Raw genomic sequence first — 18,041 nt, forward strand, 5'->3', positions numbered from 1 at the left:
CTGTAGGTATTTAAGCAGAAGATAGGCAGCCATCAATCAAGGATGCAATGGCTGCAAGATCCATCTGCTGGCCAAGAGGCTGGAGTAGAAGACCTCCAAGCTCATTTCCAACTCTAAAATTCTCTGATTCATGATGTGGCCTTGCACAAGTCTGGGCCTGAAGCTGAAGCCTTAGGCACACTTAGGGAGTCACAGTGAACACAACAGGACTCACTTCCACATCTCACAATGAAAGCTATATGATACTACTTTAACAGGCCTGACTTCCCCCAAAGCATTCTGGGAACTGTAGTTTTGTTAAGGGTGCTGAGAGTTGTTAGGAGACCCCTATTCCCTTCACAGAGCTGTTATTTCCAGAGTTCCCTGAGAACAGGGATGAATTGTTAAACCACTGTGAGGATTATAGCTCTGTGAGGGAACTAGAGGTCTCCTAACTACTCTTAGCACCCTTAACAAACTACAGTTTCCAGGATTTTTTTGGGGGGGGGAAGCCAGGACTGTTAAAGTGATATCAGAGTGCTTTAAATGAAAGGAGCAGATGTGGCCTGAGTAAAAAATGTAAAGCAGTGCATATTAAGAACATTTTCAGTGGTTACATTTTATATTTTATAAGAACCAGAAATGTAAAGGCCCAATTAGACATTGTGCATTCAGATTCCTGTGGGTTAATACCAGCTGTGTTGCTGAACCCCCCCCCCACAACTCAAGTGGCCATTTAACAACACTAAGCTTTGCATTATTTAATCAATGATAACCAAACTGACAATACACCCAGAAAGTTAGAATCCAGTGGAAACTGGTTTTACTAAAAAGACTGTATTCCAGGAGGGAACGTTTCCAAGACAAATGATTATGTCACCAACAGGGGAGGCCTAGTGGCTGTTATGCAGGAAACCCAGCCTATTGAAGAAAACGAAATATTTCCTCTTAAAAGAAACAAAAAGAAAACAAGAAAAATTATTGTTAAATAGTGCAGGATAAAAATAAGAGAGCCTGAGTCCAGTTCATGCATTTACACACAGATTGTGGGGGGAAAGTAAGAGATTCATTTGGCTTCTTCTGTGGTGTTTGTTCCTCACTAAATGACAGAGAGAGAGATCCATATTTACTTGCCCTTTACAATGTTGTCTTCAAAACTTTGAGGCCTCTGCTTCTGGATTCCAAGGATCCCAGACAAGGGTCACACAAGGGTTTGTTCACATGTACACATACTCACATGTACAAGCAGAAAGAGTGTCCATTTGCTCATTTGTACACTGATGAGTAAAACACAAAAACTGGTGTAGTAGAGCAGGGGATGGGCAGTGACTCATCATCACCACTTATTTCACAAAAGGGATGATGGTGTCATTGCCTGGGTTCTAAGTGCCAATCCACAGCACGCCAAATAAACAATTTTTTCTCAGAGAGAACCACACCAAATAAGCTATGCAGATGAAGAGGTAGGCTACATTAGCATGTACTGCTGCTAAGGATTAAACTGAGTCTGCCACTTATTTTTTTAAAAATTCCAAATTTATGACCAGCCAAAATGTTACAAAACTCCATCCCCACAGAGGTGCATCTGGTACCATCACTTTACAGTTTCTGTCAGTCGCTGAAGGTGAACCTCTTTACCCTGGCCTTTGAAAAATGGAGGACTGATTTTGGGCTCCTCCCTGTAATGTGTTGAATGGATGATAAGTTTCAGGGACAGCTCTAGATTGCAGAGAGCCTTGGGCACCAGACTGCAGGGGCCGTCGAAGGTGGTGGCAGCACTACTGCTGCTGCGGGAGGCTTAAATAGGCCCGGCCATGTCAGTGGATTAGCGTGCTGTGTGTGCACACCTGCCATCATCCAAGATGGCAGGGGTGTGTTGGCAGCACCACAGGAAGTTGCATAGGCAGCGTACACTGGCAACAGACGGTATTGCCTGGGTAGGTGGCTGCCGCTCTGCGATCCATGCCAGCATTGGGTCACAGGGTGCACACTCCACGACCCAATGCTGGCAAGGATCACGGAGTGGGAGCTATACCCACCCAGCTCCAGCAGTAGCCCTTCTCAGAGCCAGGACCCCCTCTCAGCACCAGGGGCCCTCAGCCAGTGCCCAACCTGGCCACCTGCTGGCACCAGGGCTGATCAGTTTGGAGGTTATGAGTGGGGTGGTTGTAATTCTTTACTGTTTTAATTGTGATTTTATATACTATAATCTGCCCTGGGAACTTTTGATGAAGGGTAGGTAAGAAATAATAATAATAATAATAATAATAATAATAATAATAATAATAATAATAATAATAATGTGAGTAAGCTTTTAAGTCCACTAGAATTCTTCATCAGGCTGGACATTAAGGGAAAGGGGGTATGAGAAACAAATGGCTTGGTAATGAAGCCGTAATGTCTGCATTGGTCAAAAGTTCATTTTGTAATAAAGTCTTAGGCTGCATAGGCACCATACATCTAAAACACATTTAGACCACATCCCCACCCTGATCCCAGAAAAATCGTGGGAACTGTAGTTTACCCCTCACAGACCTACAATTCTTAGCACCCTTAACAAACTTCAAGACCCAAGATTCTTTTTTGAGGGGGTAATGTGTAAATGTGTGGTGTGTACACAACCCTAGAAGAGGCAAGGTTATGGGGATTGTCACAAAGAGCACCTGCAGAAAATAGTGCTCCACAAAATACCAACACACCACCACACACAAATATAGGCTCCACTATTCTCGCCAGACAAGGGAGCTGACCCTGTAGGCAGCCACTGCAACTTCCCATCACTCAGGGAAAGAAGGGATGCATCATAATAGGCAACTCAGCTGTTAGTAAACATCTATGAAAGTGGATTTTAATGTAATGGATTCCACTCAAGGATGAAGAGAATGCATATTAAGGTATGTTTAAAAAATTCACTGCAGTTCTTTACTTGGGAGAGTAGCATGGCCTACTCTTCCCATGCCTGTAACTCAACTGTGGTGTTCACGTGTTCTGTTTACAGATGACAGCCCTCTGCAGGAAGGAGTCTTCTATAAAAGGGCTGTCTGCTCCAAGTCTGCTTTAAAGATAAAAAACCCTAAGAAGGGAGAACGGGCCGGCCCATCAACACTTCACATCTGGGCAGCAGACTAAACAGGGCACACAGATCACCCTGTCACAGCTTTCCCCACTATGGTGAGATGTCCTATATTTCTATTTAAATTATAGTGATCATTTCTACATTTGCATTTATATGTATAAATTAGCATATGCCCTTTCTCTGGTGCAAAGGGAGCCAAAGCAATGCCTTCTGGATGTTGTCCTTGACTGTTGGCCATGCTTGCTGAGGCTGATGGAAATTCTGATCCACAATATCTGGAAGGCACCAGATGTTTCTGGTCACATTTGCTTCTGGTTGCATTGTTTTCCCTGACTGCATTTTATTTTGTAAACTTCTCGGGGCAGGGACCCGTCCCCTTGAATTCTGTAAAGTACCATGCACACTGATGGTGCTATATCAATAAGCTGGCAGCAGCACTAACAACAGCAGGACTGCAAATATGCACCACTGGCTGCATTAATTCTGTTCTCCTAAATAAGCAGGGCCTGAAAGTGGGGCAGGAAGTTGTGGAGACCCTGGGATCCACACCCAACCGTATAACCCCCAGTAACTCCAAAAGTCTGAAGTAAGATACCTTCCACAACAAGAAAAACACGTGCTGCTATTTTGTGCAAGCAGAATCCATAAGCAACCAACGCAGACCTGCCTATGGGAGCCTTTTTCACATGGTGTCATGGGTTAATACTGTTCATACAGAATGGAGGGGTTAAGGCTCAGACTGGCTTTCTCCTAAATATAGGAACATAGGAATCTTCCTTATACTGAATCAGACCATTGGTCTATTTAGCTCAGTATTATCTACCCGAGTTTTCTTCAACCTTGGGTCCCCAGATGTGGACGGACTGCAACTCCCATCATCCCTGACCGTTGACCTTGCTGTCTGAAGATGGTGGAAGTTGCTGTCCAAAAATAACTGAAGAGCCAGGGTTGAAGAGCATTGGTCTACACTGACTAGCAGCAGCTCTCCAGGACTCCAGGAAGGGGTCTCTCCCAGCCCTACCTGGAGATGCTGGGGGTTGAACCTCGGACCTTTTGCATGCAAAGCAACTGCTCTGCCACTGAGCTATGGCCTTTCCTCTAAACAATTCATGCAGAAAGGCTAGTTCGAGCACATGCGAGTCTTTTCATCTGCACAGCCTTTTTGGAATGGAAATTGTCCAATATCCAGTCGGTCAAGGTAGCACATAGAACACCACGTGGTTCATTGGCTGATTTCATTATCATCCTCCAAGCAAATGATTGGCTGTAAGACTCCACACCAGTCCAGTTGTACTCAGCTTTCCACAGGAATAGGAGGCCAGCATGGAATAAAAGCTGACTTCAGGGTCAGAGTACGCTGAACTCACTCGTAAGCAGACACAAAGTGTTCTGTTTATCTTGCAACAGGGCGTGGCTTTTGCAAGTTGTAAAACGTCAACTCACAGGGAGTTCACTTCCACTAGGAAAGCCCTTGTACTATGCTCCCGGTCTGGAAAGCGGTGAGAAAGGAAATGTATTCTTAGACTTCAAGCCCCACCAAGCAAAGCATGTGTTGGTCAATTATGTCATAACTCAAAGACTTTAAAATGATCATTTAAACAGACACGATTCAGAAAAGAATGATTGTGAAGAAAGATTATTCCACAATACTACGCATGTTTTTTGACCATCATTTGCTATGGAACATCGTTTTGATATATTGGCTGTTAGCTACACTTGAAGGAAAATAAGCTTTAGAATTATCCTCATGAGCAGTAGCCAGTTCAGATTTATGAAGGAGAGGGTGCATGCTGGTGTTTCTGTTTGGGAAGGGCTGGAGCTCAGTGGTAAAGCATTGCCTTGCATGCAAAAGGTCCCAGGTTCAATCCCTGGCATCTCCAGGTAGGGCTGGGAGAGGAGCCTGCCTGAAACCCTGGAGAGCCACTGCCAGTCAGTGTAGACAGTACTGAGCTAGATGGACCAATGGTCTGACTCAGTATAAGGCAGCTTCCTGTGTTTTGTATTGTTGATGCTTTTGCAGTATTGTTTGTTTATTTATTCATTCAATTGAATGTCACTCTGGGAGCTGACGCTGAAGAGTAGCTCAAAAGTAATGTGTGTGTGAATGTGCTCAATATTCAAAACTCAGAAGGGGAGGTGTGTTGGTCCATTTTTTAAAAAAAGTCTTGTAGTACCTTAAACATTAGCAGGTTTAGGCTGTAATCCTATACCTAGTTACCTAGGAGTAAGTGCCATGAAACTCAGTGGAATTTACTTCTGAGTAAACACATACAGGATTATACTACAATGGTGGCATGAGCTTTCCTGTTTCTTCTCCTTTAATATACAAAACCAGTCTTTATGGTGCTGCAAGATTCTTTTCTTGGGTTTGCACTTTCAGCCTGTCAGAATGGCCATTTACTGTGAAATATGTCACTAGAAAAAAAGTGAGTTGCTGCTAGTATAGTCCACCCCTTTGTCCCTGATTGGGGCTCCACATCTTGGTTTCTCCATGTGGAAGTTAAGACACTTACAGACTATCACTGTTTTCATTTGGGATTTAATCACATAACAGCAAGCTCAGGTTGCCCAATTAAAGGTGATTTGGAGGTCTTGTGTAAGAACTCAAAATGCACTGGAAAGTGTAGGATTACATTTGTTTTGATGCAACATCATTTAACCATTAAATAGCCAGTCACAGGCACTTCCAGACAACCTGTTTGATGAGCATTCACCCTGAGTTGTTCACAGGGAAGCTACATGGTATTGGTTATATAGTGAGCATTTATTCTGAGTTGTTTGCAGGGCAATTAAAAAGATGTGTGAAGATCTCAGAACACCCTGAACCTAAAGCAGTGGTAGACAAGGATGGTGACTTTTAGATATTTTGGACTACAACTCTGATCAACCCCAGCCAGCATAGCCAATGGTTAGGGATGATGGGAATTGTAGTTCACAACATCTGGAGGGCACCACATTGGTCTCCGCCTGGCCTAAGACCTTTTACTTGAAGGTAAGAAAGTCGCATTGATATCATTCAAGCTTTCTGTGCCTAGGATCACAATGGAAGGACAGTAATTTTTGCTGCTGCAAGCTGCTTGCATTTTATCATTTAAAAATCACATTTAAAGGGGTGGGGAAAATTGCTCCATCTTGGTATGATTGCTGAATTTTATGAAACAATCATAGCTGTGTGTGTTTGTGTGGGTCCAGGCACAGGTTGCTTTAGAAGGAGGATACTGTGATTTATGTTTTATAGGCAGAACCTTTCTCTCACATCTGCAGTGTTGCAGCACAATATACACCAGAAGACGTTCCTTCTGGCATTCTTTTTACAGACTTAATCCCTGGATATAGATCTGCATCTCCAACCTGAATACTGAGTTTACAAAAGGAACATGCTGATCAGAGATAAGGCAAGAGGTAAGTCACACATTCACCTTGAGCAATAGTTGGCCAGCTCTCCGCATTTGTTAATATTGCATGTTTACTTGCGAGCCAGTAAGGATGACTCTTGCCATGTGTAGATTCTCTTCTGGATCAAGCTCTCCGTTCATCATGAGATAGGGTACAGTGCAGGTCATTCCCTTTGCTGAATTCTCATCTGAAGTTGCAATTCACTTTCCTCCATTGATCTGTTTTCAAACTCAGCCCAGCGGCATCTTTTTTCCCTTTCCCCCCTTTCCTTGACCCTTCTGCAAATTATCAAAGTGCTATATTCCATCTCCATTTACAGATGGGGCAATGGAATGCCTTGCTGTGGAGCTTTGGTCAGTATTTCTTCTGATCAAAACTGACAAACCCTGTCAAACACATTTCCCTACTTTTAAAAGTAAGTGACATTAACAATGCTCTCAAACCTGTGCTGTGTAGTTCTGGAAAACGAGGGGGGTTGCACGGCTTTTTAAGGTTCCACAAATAGAGACATTGCTGTGGTATGAGGGAGGTAGATCAGACCACAGTCTGTCACATTCACATCACAACATTTAAAACACATTTATACCACTTTAGCTGTCATGGCTTCCATCCAAAGAATCCTGGAAACTGTAGTTTGTTAAGGGTGCCAGATATTGCATCTCTGTGATGGGTAAACTACGGTTCCCAAGATTCTTTGGGAAGCCATGACAGTTAAAGTGGAATAAATGTGCTTTAAATGTATGGTGTGGATGTGGCTAAATTCAGCATTCTGCCTCAAAACAGTCAACACCCAGAACTATTACTTAGCATCACATTTATATTCCACCTTTCATGCAAGGAGCTCAAGGTGCTGTACATGGTCCTCCTCTTCCCCCTTTTTATCTTCACAACAACTTTGTGTGGTAGATTATACTGAGTGACTGTGACTGGTCCAAGGTTACCCAATAAGCTTCATTGCTGATTCTGGATTTGAACCCTTGTCTTCCAGGTCCTAGTACAGCACTCTAACCAACCTGTCTCTAGGAAACTCCCATGCAGGATGTACCCCATTTTGGTTGTCTCCAGCATATGGTACTCAAACGTACACTGCCTTTGAGTGTATATTTTGAGTGAACACTGAGGCTCCACATGGTTGTCATGCCGAACCATCATTAGTTCACTCTTTCACAAATATTCCCTTACCCCTGATTAGCTGCAACCAACCCTGCTCACCCAGAATTTTGAAGATGGGTTTTCACTAGGGCTGTAAGTCAAATCAAGAAATCGCAGGTAATGAGTCAAAAAGCAATTAATTAAATCTGCATAAATTTGTATATGAGGAAAAAATATTCTAAGTGGGAAAGAACACTTTGCTTTGTGTCTGCTTGGACGGGTGTTACATCATTTTAGATCAGTTGTCTCTCACACTGGAGAGAATGTCTTTCCAAGTTGGTGCTTGACATTTGCATTTGTTCTATGTAGTTGTGTTTAAAACAAAAACAAAAACAGTTGACTGATAAGGGGCACATTTTTAGTTGATCAAATGTTTTAAAATTAATTAATCTAACCTAATCTAACCAGTCCTACATGCATTTAGGAGTAAAACCAGTTCAGTAAATGCACATAAAAACTGTGCTGTAATTGACTAAACTTTGCAGCCTGAGGTTCTACATCAGAGAATATTTCCAGGCAGTCAGAAGGATCATCACCTGCCTTTTACAAAAACAAGACACGCACATTTTGCCACATAGGAATATTCCAGTCTTTTAAGACCAGTGCACTTGTCCAAGTTCAATGGAAAGGCAAGCAAACAGTAGAAAGAATGCATTGTTTTAAGGGGGTGGACTTTGCTTTCTTCACTAGAATCTAACATCTCTTTAAACAAACAATGGCTTTTCCAGGCCTTTTTGTATTACAAAGATAGCTTTTTTCTTTTCTTTTGATGAAACAGATGCTTTGTCTCCCTCTTTGAGGCTCCCTGGAAGGAAAATCCCTGACCCACCTAATCAAACAGGGGGGGGAGGGAGAGTGAGGAGGAAGAAAGAAAAGTAGGAACTCTTCTTTCCCTATTTATGTTAATCAAGGCCTTTCAAAGCCACACATTAACTTCTTTATGGGGCAGCAGTTCAATCAAATAGCGTCCATTTCAGAAGGAAGCCCCTAGTTTTGGTTTCCTCCCACCTCACCGGTTGTACTGATCTAGGGCACTTCTCTTCTCCCCACCTGATCTCTCCTGGCTCCTTCCTTGCAAAACTGCTTAGGCTGCCAAGGAACACCCTTTTCCCTCTATTGTGTGGGCTCCTCATTTCCCAGTCTTTTATTCCCTAGAGCAAGTCTCTCATGGCAATGTAGCTAAGCTATCTCCTGTAAGGTAGGTGTTCAAGCTCCTGTCACTCAGATGGCCTCAGGGAAATATTGTGGGACGATCAACACTGCAGATACTCCAGCGCCTTCTCTGGACTTGGTACAAACCATTTGCACAGAGCCTACATCAAATAGCACAGCCCTAGAAGGTTTGCGTGATCTGTTTTCTCTGGGTGCTGTGGGCAGTGCTGTTTAGGGGACCATTTAAGCCAATCTGAGAGTCTACACAGGGACAACAGTAAACCAGAATAGTAGGGACTAAATCAACAAGAACGAATGCAGTGTGCAATTTAAACATTCTTTTATTTACACTGGATCTTTACACACAGAGAGAAAATATAGATGCAGTCAAGTTTGAGGGGGCTAAGTTTAATGTGGAGTGATCAGATGCAAAGGTGAAATGGGCTGCCGACTAACATTAGTCAGTGTTGGCTACTGCCCATTGGAAATTGGTAGGGCAGAAAGCAGGGTGGCCTACAGTAGTTGGAGCCACGGCCAATGAGAGACAGACCTGACTGGTTGCAAGGAAGAAGGCAGGCAGGTGGAGTCTGGCTGAAGGCAGACTGAGGTTGCTGGGACAGTGCCCCATTCGCTAGAACAGACCAGCCTCCACTGAAAAAGCAGCCTTTCCCAACCTGGTGCTTTGGACTACAACTCCTATCAGCATCCAATGTCTAGGATGATGCAGCCCTCCGCCCTTAGTGTACTGCAAGGCAGGTGGTTAGTAGTGATATGTGAAGGGCTGCAGGCTGAGGAACCCTGTGTAAAAAAGTGACTATTTCTACCCTACCTCCTAGGAATGCTGTTGTTATGCTTGATATGGAAATTAAACAAAACTGAACAAGAGGCCATAACAAAAAAGCAAAAACAGTGCATTAAAGAAAACAGATATATATTGTTCAATAGGAACATAGGGATCTGCCTTATACTGAGTCAGACTATTGGTCCATCTACCTCAGTGTTGTCTACACTGAGTGGCAGCAGGTTTGAAGGGTTTCAGGTAGGAGGCATTTCCACCACTACCTGGAGATACAACGGATTGAACCTGGGATCTTCTGGATGCGAAGCAAAGCTACAACCCTTTATTCCCCAATAGTCAGAGATGCTGCTTCCAGACTACCACTTGGGTTGGGTGCTTGGATCTGGACTACAATAATTGCCCTTAGCACAGACATCAGTGGGACTAAGTTCAGTCATGACTAAGTTTTCATGCTTATTTCAGTGTGATATAAGTGGGACCCACTGAGCAAGAGGAAGGTAATCAAAAATTAATTGTCATTATAGCAGGCATGGTAGTAATTCACGGCATGAATTTCAATAAAGCAGCCTGGGATTTAGACATCGCTAAAGCAGAAGCTGCTGACCCAAGCAAAACTTCCTGATATCTCTTAGCTAGCAAAAAGTTGCTCTTTAGACGATCTGATGGATTCGTTAACCAAAGGCAGCTGGGGAAGAAATTTGTTGCTAACTGGTATGTAATATTTCAAAAGATAATATAGGGATTTTGTAAGGATTGCTGGAATAATGTTTGTGGCACACCTTGAGTTTTCTTATTTAAATTGTTATTACCATAATTATTATTATTTAGATTGAAGAACTACTAGCCAATTAACCATATGAGTTTTAACTGATTGAATGTGCACACATTTACATATGAATAAAGACACAGGCATGCTTCCTACACTGAGCAGGGGGTTGGACCCGATGGCCTTATAGGCCCCTTCCAACTCTACTATTCTATGATTCTATGATAGGTCAGGGAATGCCTTTTCTAAGATGGCACCAGCTGCCTGCGTTCCTGATAAGTACTTCTGCTAAAAATGGCCAATAATTGTAACGTTTTTAATGAATTTGTTGGGATTAAGCATTGGAGCCCTATTATTATTATTATTATTATTATTATTATTATTATTATTATTAAAATATTAATATTAAAATATTAATATTAACTATTAATATTAATCATCGTCATCATCATTGTCGTCATCATCATCATCAGCTTTCTAGCATACTGCAACAAGTTGTGAGGAACTCAGATTTACCTGTGTTTCAGAGCATTCATCAGGTTTACCATCTGTTCCCCTGCCCTTGCCAAATTGTCTCAAAGTCAACACGTGATGATTTCACCATACAAAATGTGTGGTTGACTTAGCCTTCAAATAAGTTCAGGCTGTGGCAGAGAACATGAAAACAAGTAGACTGTTCAGAGAGAGAGAGGAGATCCCACATTACTCTGGGAAGTCCTCAAAGGAGAAGATCACAGCTAGTGGAGTGATTCAGCTGTGTTCCTATTCCAGGGGTGGGCTCAGGGACTGAATGCAGCCCTCTAGGCTCCTCTGTCTGGTCCTCGGACTTCTCCCTGTGCCTCTCCCCAGGCCATTCTCCCTCTTCCCAGGCCACACCCCATACTGGCCCTGTTTTGCACCATGAGTGTTTTTGCCTGGCTGGAATGTGCCTTTCGACTCTGATAATGCCTCTTGCTTGTCTGGATGCAGGTTAGAGAGGTGTGTGTGAATGTATGTGTTGAAATTAGCCTCCTGTAAAAAAAGTAAAGGTGTCCCCGCAATTGTAGTGCGAGTAGTTTCCGACTCCTTAGGGTGATGTCTTGCGACGTTTACTAGGCAGACCGTATATATGGGGTGGGATTGCCAGTTCCTTCCCCGGCCTTTCTTTACCCCCCAGCATATGCCGGGTACTCATTTTACCAACCACGGGTGGATGGAAGGCTGAGTGGACCTCAACCCCTTTTACCGGAGATTCGACTTCCTCTTTCTGTTGGAATCGAACTCTGGCCATGAGCAGAGCTTCGGCTGCGTTACCGCTGCTAACCACCCTGCACCACAGAGGATCTTTAGCCTCCTGTACAAAAGTGAAATTTACATTCATTGCTGTGCTCACTTTTGCTTCCAGCTGCACTCACCACTGGCTTCTGGCCCTTGAAAGGTTGTCCAGAAGGGAATGTGGCCCTTGGGCTGAAGAACATTCCCCTCTCCTGTATTAATGAATCACAAATACAGGACTCTTACTCTTACTCATTACTCTTAGTTATACATTCTAGAAATCACACCTTACAGCCAGTGGGCTGGATCCACACTAGGTCCCATTGATATCAGTGTGAAAAGTTAATCATGATTCAATGAAGTCCCACTGATTTTCAACTAACTGATGTTTGATCCAGTCCATAGTGCAGGGATGGTGAACATCTGTCCCATAGCCAAATTCAGCCATCCAGCCCTGTCTGTCTAGCCATCAGGAGTCTCTCCAGGCCCCACCCCCTCTCCTCAGGTATGCCCCTCACCGTCCATGCTCCATGCCCTCCTCAAGTGCTTTTGCCTGGCCGGTTGGTGTCCTTGACAATGCCTCTTGCTTGCTTAAGTTGAGGATGGATAGATATGGTGTGCATGCGTCAACCTCTTTTGTAGGGCTGGAATGTAAAAGTCATGTCCATTGCTCTGCCTACTTTTGCCTGTGGCTCCACCTACTTTTGTCTCAGCCCATCTCAGGCATGCAGCCCCCAAAAGATTGATAATAAGGGAAAGTGGCTCTTAAGTTGGAAAAAAAATCCATGTACCTGCCATAATGAGTTGTATCCAATGAAGTCATTGTGCAAGCGGAACAAAATCCATTTGGGCAATGAAATTTCCCTTCCCTCTCCTCCCCCTGTGTACCCCCCCAAATCTGCTCTGGGGTTTCCACCAGCCTCCTGAGCAGATCTGAGGTGTGTGCACAAGGGGGGACAACAAGGGGGGAAGCTCTGTTGCATGAGCAGAAGTTGTTCTGCTTGTGCAATATCTTCATTGGATTAACCCAATGTGTCCTTGTGTTTGAGAATTCTCCTCGTCCAACCTTATTGTATCTTTGCCCTTCTTATATGCTATATTGCCTATCTAACTAGTCTGTGCAATGCCTGTTACTCATTTACACTTACACGCCATTGATCAAACTTCTTTTTTGCAAATGTAAGCAGTTTCTCTGAGCGACATAATTTGCTCTGACCTTTTCCCAGCCTCTGTTCTTCATAACCTTTATATAACCCCCCAAACATTTCAGTTTCATATTGCCTGCTGTCAAGGCTGCTGAGTTGGTTTACTCTACAGTTCCTGGCTTCCTTACGTAGGTGTTCTGCTACTGGGCAGGTTTTGCATTTTTACTCAGTCTCCTTGCCAGTGTTGTACCAGACATCAAGCTCAATCTACACCAATATAGAATAGACAGAAACCATCTTGGGCTGTGGTTTGGCAGCAACCATTGCCAGAACACAAAAAGAAGGTTGGGAGACCAGTAAAAACTAAAAATCCACCCAAGCTTGTTTTGTCAGGCCTTTGATTGCCCTTGTTCACTGCCCCTTCTGGAAGAGTCAAACCATTGGTCCATTTAGTTCAGCACTGTACAGCCGGGGATCGGGGGCTAACCTGTGGCCGTCCAGATGTTGCTGGAGTATACCACTCATGGGTCCTGCTGGCCAGGGCTGATGGGAGAGTCCAGCAACATCTGGAGGGCCACAGGTTAGCCACCCCTAGTCTACACTAACTGGCAGTGGCTCTCCAGAATTTCAAAGAGGAATCTTTCTCCTGCCTGAAGATACCAGGGGTGAAACGTAGGACCTTTTGCATGCAAAACCCCTAGGAACAAAAGGGCTAGCTTCATGGATGAGACAACTTGACTGACACTGTGCTGGCAGTTTTGTTGTCTGCCAGTGCAGCACAGCAAGATAAGGGGCATTGGCCCAGTTGACTTTGCAACAGATTGATGCATTCCTTCTCTGCAAACCCTTTTGCACACACATCCCTAAAAAAAAATCACTCAAAAGAGGGTGCTTTCAGGGGAGTGAAAATGTTTGAGAAAATCAGCTTCCCTGTTTTGGTTCACCTCTGCAGAAATACTGTGGCTGCCACAGACTCAAGAGGCCATGCAAACTGTTCCTCATTTGCCCAGTTTCTGCAGGGAGATGGGGAAAAGAGAGCAAGTGACAGATGAACAATGGAGATATTCATTTGCTTATTTCTTTTAAATATTTCTATGCTGTTCACCAGAGATTTCTCACCAGAGCAGTTTGAACAGTTAAAATGTTGCAATGATAAAAACACATAATAGAGCAACTGGCAGATAAAACAGTCATCAGCCAAAAAAAAAAAGGGGGGGGGAGACCTAAAAAAGTCTGAGAGAGAAAGAGAGGAGAGTTTCGCCTGGCATCTGGAAGAAAACAATATGGTGCCAGTCAAGCCTATTTATTATTATTGTTGTTGTTTATTTCTACTCTGCCTTTTGGCTAAAAGGCCCTCAAGGCGGCTTACAAAAAACACAAAAATAAAAATACCTCAATACATACAATACAATTTACAATAAGCAATACATAAATAAATAAATGTGGGTGAGAAGAAAGATGGGCACAGGAGAAGTCCAAAGGAATGGATCTTGAGGGAAAGACCTGGAGGAGAGATCCTTTCTCCGTGATGACTGAGATAATGAATTAGCGATGCCATGCTACTCAGAGTGGATTTTAGTCCAGCCACCACCGACTGCCCCAACCCAGATCATCAAACGGCACCAGTCTCTTTGCTCTGGGCTCGCTCCTCGGCGGCTGTAGCAGCGGCTGCTGCAGCGTCCCCTCCAGCTCCTGCACCTCCTCCTGCCCTGCTGGCAGCGGTGGTGGCTTGGGCGGGCCCGTTGTGGGCCTCGAGGAGCTCGCAGAACTGCTCGAGGCTGACAGCGTGCTCCCTGCGGCTCAAGTGCTCAGTATTTAGGGAAGATACTCCAGAAACCCGACAGGACAAGGCAAGCAAAGGTCTTCTAAGAATATAAGGAGAGCCCTCATGGATCAGGCTAGTGGCCCATCTACTCCAGCATCCTGTTCTCACAGTGCCCAACCAGATGGTGCAAGGACTGTGAGCTCAGTTCAATTCTGGTACTCAAATATATGTTCAGTAGCTGTTAGGGACACCATGTTCTTTAACGCAAGTCTTTTAGCCACTAATGGATCTCAGTGTTGTGGTGTAATCCAAAGAATATCTCACAGGTCTGAAGTCTGCCCTTCCCTGATCTAAGATGCCAGGTGAAAACTTATGGGAAGGAGAGGGAACAGGATAAGTTCCAAGTTTAGCCTTGAGATCTTGAAGTATCTCGTGGGATGATCCGGGCTTTGTGTGAGTGTGGTCACAGCTACACCATACATTTAAAACACTCTTTAAATGTAGTTTGTTAAGGGTGCTGAGAGTTGTTAAGGAGACCCCCTCAAAGAGCTACAATGCCCAGCACGTTTAACAAACTACAGTACCCATGATTCAGGGGGGCATCATTGTTAGTGGTATAATAGTACTTTATGGGTGTGACCGGTGCCTGTTACCAGTTATGGTCAGCATCTTTCAGATCCTTATTCTAAATTATGGATCTTTCAAGTCACAGAGTTCTGCTTGGTGCCTGAGTTATACATAACCTCTGTCATTTTCATTAAGTTAAGTAGCATTCTCAGTATGATTTATTAGGCAACAAAACAATGCATCATTTGCTCCACCTCAAAAGATCATGCCCCACCACTAGCAATATTAATGCCAAAAATAAATCTTTCCTAGCACAATGCAAGTATGTGGTATCCACAGTCCCTGCTAGCATCCTCCCCGCCCCTGGGCCAGTTAGTTAATCCCCAAGGACAGTGCAATCATCATAGCAGAGCATTCTCCCTTCTGCAACACACGTCTCAAGGGAAAGCACAGACAAATGGATTTTAAGCCACTTTGAGGCTGTGTGAATATTTTTGTACATGATGACGCACATGCATGCACATGCACACGCACACAAATTTAAGCGACCACACCAGCCTTCACTAATTATAGCAATGTAAAAGAACTAAAGTCACAAGCTTGCTCAACAGTTTAATCAATTTATATTATGGGAAATCAGTGGGATCTTTGAAACTGCTGTTAGACTACAGTTCCCATCATCCCTAGCCAATGGCCAGGGTGATAGAAGTTGGAGACCAACAACATTTGATGGATCACATGTTTCCCATTCCTGGCTTATATGTTAGCTGATTAATACAGGAGGGATTTTAAACTACAATAGCACATTTTAATCAGTGGGTCTAAGAGTTAATGGCTGACTTGTTTATTTTTCTTTAGTCGATTTAGGTTAATCTGTGTTAAATGAAAAAGAAAATATTAAAGATTTCTTACCAATAAGCTGCAGCTTTTGCTTATGTTATCTCATAGTTCCTCAGAGTAGGTGAAGCAAAATGGTTGACCGGCCTGGCCACATCTAAAACCTAATGGGAATCCAAACTGACAGAATAAGCTGAAACTCCCAGTATTTCAGGAGTTTTGTGTATAGCTTTCTTGAAACACAACATATTGATGCAAGCTGTTCAAACATTCCCAAGTGCCTGCTATCTTGGCCCTTCTAATGCCTTGGTTGCATGATGACTGGGACAGGCTCCTGGCTATAATCATTCAACCCCCAACAAAAATGGGATTCTTTCTGGCTCCAGAGAGTTATCCTAAAACAGATATTTCCCTCTACTAAAGCGCTGATTGAAATAAAAGGTTTATATCCCATGCAGACTAAAAAAACCCATATTCTTTCAAATAGCTTTTCCATTTTCTTCTTTGGCCCACTATATAGGTCATGCAATAACACACTTCAATGGCTCCCTCTTGCCTACGGTATGTAATATTCTACGTTATGTACTTCCATAGACCTGTGATGCAGGATTTCAGGAAGTAGAAGTGGATAAATTCAGAATAATACAAGATTCAGAAACTCTAGCTGGTATAGGGCAGGTATCTTTCCACAGGGTAATAAAAATGTTCCCAATTAGCATTTACTAATGATCCCGTTCTCTGATAATTCTTGTCTTTGTGCCCTTTCAATGGTAATTGGAGTCATTGCCTGCTCCACAGAAAAATATAGCCACTGGTGATCAGAAGCATGCAGGTGTTGATTTATGAACTTATTAAAAACACATTTAAAGAATTATTGAGGGACTGGGTCTAAAAATAGTGATGGCTTAATTGGCAGCTCAGCCAAATTGCAACCAAACTGTTTGAACTGGCTAGCATAGGATCTCCAGGGAAGACTTGCAATTCAGGGGTAGGCAAGAGGCAAGGACAGTAATGCCTATCAGGTGTTTCTTGCCCTCGTAAGCATCACTGTTGGGCCTTTGCTATTCACCCATCCACAAGTTGTCAGCCCAAAACCCAGCTGAATTATATCCACACAAATATATGGGTGTTTAAAGCTCGAGATTGCCATTAATTGCTGAGGGTTTAAAAACTATGAATTGGAGGCTAAGTTGCTCCTTCATTCCGGGAAGGGAGGGGGTGATTTCCACCAATTCTCCCTCCATCTGCAGCTCTCTAGTCAGTATTAACTAGTATTGACATGGCAATCCACATGAGAATCCTATGTACACTGCCTTGAGTTCTATGGAAGTAAAGCCAGATATAAATGCAAATAAATAAATGTGGCTTAGAAGCTTCCTGTTCCCCATCCTTGACAGAGCCATTGATCACATGACTCCATGTTACAAAAGAAAACTACAAACAGGAGACAAGAGGCACTTCCAGACAACACTGGTCATGATTTGTTTGCATGGAGATTGGACAATATTGCATCAAAACAAGTGTTATGTCCCCCATTTTCCAATGCATTTCCCAACTACTTTCTTTATCATAAAAAGTCTGATCTTTGGGGAAGTGGGTTTGGTGCACAAGACCTCCCAATCAACTATAATTGTGCAATCTGAATTTGCTGGTATGTGATTAAATCCCACGAGAAAATTGTGACTGTCCAGAAGCCTCCAGAAATGAGGGGCAGGAACAAGACTGTTTTAGAATTTTGAAAGCCCTCATGCAGAATCCATTAGTGTCCCCCTTAACCGATGAACTGAGGAAAGAGCAAGACATATGAATCAATGGAGTGCTTTAACACATCCCCTCCCCCTTACCTCAGAATCCACCTAGCCCTTTTTCTCTTCCACTACCAGTCTTCATCTGGTCCCTAAACCCACTGTGTTGTGAGAGATTCCTTGGTTTCCACCTTATTCAGAGATGGGAAACCTGTGGCCCTCCTGATATTATTGGACAATTCTCATCATCTCTGACTATTGACCCTGCTGTCTGGAGCTTCTGGAAGCTGGAGTCCAACACCATGCGGAGGATGCTCCCCATCCCTGCACTAGCTGGCAATGATAGGAGAAGTAGCAAAGCTTTCGTGCAAGACTCCCAGGATGAACAGAAGCTATGCAGGACTATCT

At 43.5% G+C, this 18,041-nt stretch overlaps 1 long non-coding RNA gene across 2 annotated transcripts in view; it reads left to right on the forward strand.

The window, feature by feature from the left end:
- The first annotated feature begins 3,051 nt into the window (after positions 1-3,051).
- LOC133365021 (uncharacterized) overlaps positions 3,052-18,041 on the forward strand; it is a 34,385-nt gene continuing 19,395 nt past the window's right edge. For both annotated transcript variants that reach the window (XR_009758088.1, XR_009758087.1), the window contains exons 1-2: positions 3,052-3,150; positions 6,373-6,457. This is a non-coding gene — a long non-coding RNA (uncharacterized LOC133365021). The remainder of the gene's footprint in view (positions 3,151-6,372; positions 6,458-18,041) is intronic.

This window comes from Rhineura floridana, chromosome 10, assembly GCF_030035675.1.
Source record: "Rhineura floridana isolate rRhiFlo1 chromosome 10, rRhiFlo1.hap2, whole genome shotgun sequence".
In the NCBI taxonomy this organism is placed as follows: domain Eukaryota; kingdom Metazoa; phylum Chordata; class Lepidosauria; order Squamata; family Rhineuridae; genus Rhineura; species Rhineura floridana.